Source organism: Corapipo altera, unplaced genomic scaffold (assembly GCF_003945725.1).
Source record: "Corapipo altera isolate COAL_440 unplaced genomic scaffold, ASM394572v1 50, whole genome shotgun sequence".
Lineage (NCBI taxonomy): Eukaryota > Metazoa > Chordata > Aves > Passeriformes > Pipridae > Corapipo > Corapipo altera.
The window spans coordinates 7,343,540-7,351,095 of NW_020884889.1; the positions used below are offsets into that span (position 1 = coordinate 7,343,540).

Sequence of the window (7,556 nt, forward strand, 5' to 3'; positions counted from 1 at the left end):
AAGAAACTGCCATCACAATGGAGGTACTGACAGCCTCCTGAAAGCCATGGGAAGACCAGGTCTTAAATTGTCAGAGATTTACAGCTTTGATTTGTTACTCGCCAGGATCCTTGCTGGAAGAAACATGTGGACTTGGAAAAAGTGAGTCTTGAAGGGTGACTTAAAAAAAAGATGGTATTAGTGGTTCTGGTTCTGCATGGTACTCAGAGAGAGCCTACTCTGACCCCCTGCCCAGTGTGCTCAGTGAGTGGGTAGGGCTGGGAGTCGCTCATGAGTGTGATATTTTAATATTCAAATGCCCTGAACCAGCCATAAACCTCAGTGACTTTTCCTCACAAATAAAGTCATTTGTGTAGGGGCTGCAGACATGGGAACAGTGCCTTTTGCAGCACCAGTGGATGTCAGTTCAGGGGTGTGAGAACTGGGAGCAGCATGTCTGGTTTCAGGGAAGTTCACTGTGTTCTATGAATAGTTATTTTCAGGCTTTCTGCAGCAATTTTGCTTTGTCTCCATCTACAGCTCTTGACTGTTTCCCATGAATTCTCTTGCTTTTTTTCTCCTCTTATTCAGCATAACAGGAGCAAGCATTATGTTTGGTTTTCAAATGTAACGAATTGTTTGAACTCAGCACCTTCTCCCTTGGGAAAAAAGAGATTACAAATAAATAAAGAAACATTTTTAATTATCAGAAGTCCTCAGCATCTCTGACTGACGTCATTTGGGGTCTTCCCATTGACACTGATGTCAGTTAGAGCTGGATAAAGGACAGGAAGTTATGCATAATGGTTAAATATGCATTTTTTTTTAAATCTGTGCCTTGTTGAAAAGTGACATAGAACATGGGAGACAGAGATAAGGGTTAAATAAATAACTGAATAGATAATCAATGGTAATGCTTAAATAGGTAGGATGAGTTATCAGAAACTTCATAACAGCTTGCTGAAAGTATTTAAGACTCTCAGTCCACTTGTAAATGTAATTTCAAATTTTGACAAGAGGAACAATATTGTCTATTACCAGGAGACAGTACATGAGTAGGATCAGGATGTTGCTTTCACAGTATCTCACTGAACATAGCACCTTGATAGGTACGAAACAAAAATGTCTTCATTTTGATCTATAATTTTACTGCAGGATAGAGGGAAGGTTATCCTAGCTCCAATAAAATTCTAAAATATCTTTTTACACAGTTATCCAATGCTACTCACACTCACTGAACATCAGGGTAAAATTGTATTTGCTCTGTCTTCTGACAGCCACTCTCAAAGAAGGTACTCACAGAAAGAAATAATTTTCATCCACTTACACCGTTTTGACAATCTGGCTCCCTGTTTTATCCCCAAATTGTTCTAATGTGATCCATAGGATACAAGTGCAGTATCTCTGTCTCTGTCCTTGCAATTTCTTCTTCCAGCACATATTCCAGTAATCTTGTGTCATAAATAAGTAAATCCAACAATGTATGTTATTACCTCTCACTGTTCTGTGTCTGCTATCCAACATTACTTCATAACCCACTGAGTTTATTAGGGGATTTTTAGAAGGCATTTCTGGAAATGCTGGTCAAATGTAATTCCACTGAACTACAGAAAATATTTTTTGACTTTGTGCTGTTCTGTGTCACAGCCAAATTCATGTCTGGGTAGACATTATTTCTTACTTTTGAAAGATAAGACAGTGATACAACAATACCACTGTCTCTGCATTCCTCATATTTAGGGATCACTGGTTCAGCAAGCTCTTACTGACATGCTATTAGTTGTCTCTAAGAAACATATCAGAGGTGAGATAACCATTGCCAGGATTCACTTTTGTGGATCTTAAACTCTTTTTCATTACAAATATGACTAGTGATTAGTCAGAAATCTTTATTACTGTATTTACCTTTGCATCTTAGGGGCTTCATCTGCTTCTCAGATTTCCTATTTCCATCCAAATGATGGTTTCCCTCATATGAATTGGTTTTGAGATGTTCTGTATATCCAAAGTTAAGATTCTTATTTGTCTAGATGGTATTAAATAATTCTTTCTCTGCAGGGAAACTGGATTCATGGACAGCAGCTACTGAAAAATTATTATTGACAATAAATTAATCTAGACCTTATTTCTTACATCAGTCTGTTACTCATAAACGGAGCAGACTCAGAGGAAAATTAATTACATTGTCCTAAGCTCTGCAACTACTTTGACAGACACGTAAACTTTTAGGTAAGAGGGGCAACTCCATCCTCCTCTGCTGCTCTGCCTCTGTGACCTGGGCTCTGTGAAGCTAAAGGTTACTTGTATCAGTCAGACTTTGAAGCCCAAATGTCTTCCTAGCTGCAAGCAGTGTCTTTAATGGAAATGAAGAATGCAAAACGCAAGTCTTGATAGGTAGAATACTTCACTGCAGCACATTTAGCAGCCAAATATACTGTGGGTGTTAATGGTGTTGGAACAGAGATGCAAAATTATTGAAGCAAATAAGCTTAACAGTTAAGTTACATTATGCTTTTTTAAATGTTTTGTTCAGTTTTGGTGCTTTTTCTGTGGCTCATTCAGCACAAGTCTTGTGCACTATCTAGAGTTGCTCTCTTGGTGATTTAAATGATATTCAGCACCTCTCATTTTACTGCTCATTAATACTCATTCCTTGCAATGAGAAAGGTCTCACATCTGCACACTTCTTTACACCTCTTGCACTAATGAGCACTTGCTCATTATGCAAGAACTGCAGAATTCCATTCAACACTAACATGAGGTAGAGAAGATGCTTTAAGATGTGCAATGTGAGATCCTCATAGTTGTAAAACTTTTTTAATAAAAGTAATCTTAAATGGCAAGGTTTTTTACATGGTGCATCAGTCCCATACCTTGCCTGTTCTTTGCTTCCTCTTGACTTAAAGCTTTGCAAGTACTCAAGCACCATGTTGACAGTGAAAAACTGATGTCATAGGTACCTGTGGGACAATTTGGTTCTCTCAGAACTCCCGGAGGTCCAAAGCAACTGATCCTGCAGATCTACTTGTTTGCATGACTGAGGGACTTGGAGGCTAGTGCTTCTAGGAACTCCATTTCCATCCTGCTGCTGTCCACAGGTGAGTGTGAACTCTGGAAGAGCCATACCCCAGCCTGTCATGCTGCAGCTGGGCATTCATCCTTACATTTTATTTTTAATGAAAATATTTCAGGGCATGTGATCCTGCAAGCACTTGCATTAACCTTCTTTAAAACTAGTCTATGAAGTCTTCTTAGTTAGTCCTCTAAAATGACCAATCTAAGCAATTTTCTGCATCCCATTTCTTCTGCTTCAGCACTTACACCTCGTATTCAGAGTAATACCTTGAGTCCAGTGCTCAGCTGACAGTCCAACCCACACCATGAAAGCAGAATCTGGGCATTCATCTACATCTGTGTGACATCTGTATAATTTAAATAACCTCCCACGACCCTTGTGTTCATGTAATTACTGACAAAAATTATCTTGCCCATAAACTGGGTGAACTGTGTATAAATCCTTGATGCCAGGGAGTAGGATTCTGAAATGTGAGTTATATTCAGAAGGAATATAAAATGCAGAAGAAATTACTCTTGCCAGAAAAAAGATTGATTCACTGAGTTCTATTCAGCTTTTAATTTATAACAAACTTGCCTAATCTCAGTTTCTGTAGCTTCTGTTAAAATATTAACCAACATTATATCAAGTACATCCCCTGTGATATTAAAGGGAATGGAAAGCTTAGGCACACATTAATTGCATTCCAAAATGTGGCATAGACCTTAATAAACCTAATTTAAAGAACCTTAGAACAATGACATTTATGCTTTAATTAGAGCAAAGGAAAGCTGGGCCACACACTTTTAAACAAACAATTTTTCTTGCGGGACTCGGCCTTTCTGACAAGGTGCACATTTCCCTGCACTGTGCCACACATCAGTCTTCTTCCACAGGCAAAATTGGCTTCCTGGAGATGGACATTGCCAAACCAAAACACAAGAATGAAAAGCATTATGAGAACCAAGCAGACAGCATAGGCAGCCTTAAAACAGGGCTTTCTCAAAAACCAACTGGACTTTCCCAGGAAAATGAAGTAATTTATTTCTCTTTAAGGAGGACAGATTAAAATAACCAGATACGTTCCAAACCCAACAATAACAGTTTAAGATGAAAAATGTTATTTTAATGATCCCTATCACTCTGGTATTCTAATCACAGCACATACGTTTAAAATGGAAAACATCCAAATCTGCCAAGAAACAATTGACATGAGACAAAAACCCCTTTCAAATCAGATAGATTAATAGATCTAATTTATTTTAAAGATATTCACAAACTGCTATAAAAAACAGATTGGTCATAAGACTCTAAGTTGTTACCATATGCATCTCACAGATTCTGTGTTATGTTCCTTATGCTGGCAAACTGACTAATGATTTCAAGACTGTTCCCCAGACAAGAACATGACAATTTGTGTGCTCTGCATTAAAGCACTTTGTGCTCTGCAGCAGAAAGAAACATAAATTTTTGTGGAAGAATTTAGATGTTCTTTCACAATCTGGTCCAGTAAAAAGGAAATTGTGTAGCAGCTTAATATATATTTAAAACTGACAATCTCTCTGAATGCAGATGAATGATGTAATATGTAAATACTGCACTTGTATTTACTTTCATTTTGCTTTTTTAATCTTTTAATACTGTAGTCACAATCTCAGTATTTCATTATCTTGCAGGTTTTCACAGCAGACCCTTTGGCTGTTGTTTCTCTGAAGTTTGACAGAGTTTGGAGGCACTTGGGACCATCAGATAAGCAGAGCAGCCAGGTAGACTTGTTATCAGCAATTTAATTGTTTACTCTGAAACCTAGTGACACTAATTAAAAATGTCAATATTGTCAACAATTCAATAACATTTTCAATGAAAAGTATGGGTATTTGGAAATACAGCAAAAATATTATTTTTAAAAAGCTGGTCATAAAATAAATTTGCAGTTTCTTAGGGAATTCTAGTATTTCTAGGACTTTCTTCAGTATCAGGGTAAAACCCCTAACTTTTAGGCAGAGGGCTGGTGTGGCAACAATGCATTCAAGCCCAGAAAGCTGTGATGACTTGTTTCATTTAACAGGACAGAAGTATTTGATTCTGACTTATGCAATTTATCCTATTTTGATTTCTGTACTAAAGTATTATTATAATATATTGCAAAAGGCTAAGCCAGATACATGAGGATGGTTGACAAAACTCGATTTTTTTTCTGGTTGAAATTAATGATTTTGATATGCCTGAAATAGAATTTGTAAGTAAATAATGCTTCCAGCTTTTTTTCCAAAATCTTTTTTTGGGAAAAAGAAAACAAAACCAACCAAACAAAAAAACCCCTCCAAACCCCATGTTCCAAACTCTGATGAAACTGCAGATTCTGGAAAACGTTGTTTCATTTGAGAAACATCATCAACCTCTATCTTGGGGCTCATTCAGGTAATTTAATGCACACAAAGCTAACACTTGCAATCAAGAAGGACTAGCAATACATTTTTAAAGAGGAACTTCATTTTGGAAAACACTAGAATTGTAACACTGTAGGAAGTCTGTGGCATCAGGCCAAGTACTTGATATTAGCTGTTAATTGGAACTCAAATTCTTACTCTTTTTTGTGGGCATGAAAAGTGATGAACCCAGGGCAGCTCTAAGCAGGACTGGATGCTACAGGAATCCCTTAAAACCACTGCTATAAATGGTTACACCTCATTAGCAAGAGGCTCATGTCTAATGTCCAAATCCTGGTAGAACAGAAAGTCAGAGTTCATTTATCTTAGACTTTAACAGCCCTGAGCATTAGCAGAAAGCCCAGGTGGGTAGAGGACATGTTCCTGTGCTCCTCTGAACAAAAATGATGATGCTGATGAGCTATGCAATGGATGTCAGGTGATCTGGGAGTGAAGCACCAGCCCCATGTGATCCCGTGATGAAGCAAAGACATGAATTTATTGAGTATAATTTCTTCTTCCTGGCAGTGAAGACAGGATATAAATGAGCAGTTACGGCTGAGTTCTTCTCCTCTATTTAAATCATGAGACTTGCCCCGCAATATCACACTTGAGAATTTAAAAACACTGAATCACACCATTTAATTGTGGCTACTTAAACCTCCATCTGACTGCGGCAGAGTTTTGTTTTTGAAGATACAATATAGAAAACCAGAAAATTTAGAGTTAATCTATACATAAAAATATGGGGTAAATACAGCATGAACACCAGAAAAATCATTGGTATTTTAAGAAATTCTTTTTCTTCCCTATTACCACTATGCTGTCGTAGCACAAGCAGAGTTGGCCTGGTATGTGTGGTTGTGTGTTCCAAGTGATGGTTAGATGATTAGTAATTCAACATGACCTTGAATTCCATCACCCTCAGACTGGTAATCACACAGCTTATGTCTATTTTGCTATTGCTTTGGGTAGGAGAAGATAGAAGGATTTTCCTTCTTTGTGAATACTTGAGCAGCAGGGGCTAATCTGACTCCATATGGTATTAATAGAACTTCACCTTTTTTTATTTTTTTTTTATTTTATACTATTCGAATAATGTCCAAGAACAGCACTTGATATTAGTCATGGTAGTATGAAAACACTGTGTCAATATTTTTTTCCATGAAAAATACTGCGAGAAAAAATTCATTTTGCAGCTGCTACTCTTTGGGACACATTCCTACTATTCACTCACCTGTGCTTAGGGGTAAGGCAGCAAGAAGCAAAACAAATACCTCAAACACATACTGAAGAATGTATTCAATGGGAATAAGAATAATAAACTGTTCTAACTTGGGAAAGCACAGAGTACTCAATCCTATTTTTCATGACTATTGGTCATCTCAAGATGAGATTCTCAAAGGCCTGGTTTGCTCAGGCCTTTTGAAGATCCTAAATTTAGTGGGGTGGCTGAGGGTAAATAGGGGATGCAGAACTTACCCAATCCACATTTTGGCACTGGACAGTGTCAAAACTGTGTACACATTTCTCATTTCCAGACCGTGACCGTTCCAGAGGTGACTCCACCCACACGATCCAGCTTTCAGGCAGCTGGTTCATGACGAGGAAAACTTGCTGTTCTCTGTGGAAATCATCTGTTTCAGGCAACAGGAGCAGCAGAGGAAACATTAGACTGATGCTGAGCATGATTAAAGGCAAATTTAGACAAGGATCAGCTGTGTCCAGCACCACTGCAGGAAGTACTTTCCTGTGATCCCATATTGTTACTTATGCTCTGACTTAACCACATTTCATGCAGCTCCTGCCTACAGTTGCTAAGTGCTCTGATCTGTCTCCATCATGCACAGTCACTGCCATAGACAGTTGGGATGTAATTGTAACATGGGGGAAAACATGTAGCCTTGTCCAGACAGATATAACTGCACAGCCTTGACATCCTCCCTCCTTGGGGTTGGGAATCAGCATAATCTCTGTGGTCCTCTATAGCTTCAGTGCACCAAGGGCATTTCTTGAAAATCCTGTTCTCAGATTTTGCCTTCCATCACCGTTCAATACTCTAATTGATAGATGGTAACTTTAAGGTGAAACAC

At 38.1% G+C, this 7,556-nt stretch overlaps 1 long non-coding RNA gene across 1 annotated transcript; it reads left to right on the forward strand.

Annotated features, from left to right (window-relative positions):
- Positions 1 to 2,967: 2,967 nt before the first annotated feature.
- LOC113947595 lies at positions 2,968 to 6,395 on the forward strand. The gene is made up of 3 exons (XR_003527816.1): positions 2,968 to 3,077; positions 4,711 to 4,800; positions 6,296 to 6,395. It is a non-coding gene; the product is annotated as an uncharacterized LOC113947595 (long non-coding RNA).
- Positions 6,396 to 7,556: the final 1,161 nt, after the last annotated feature.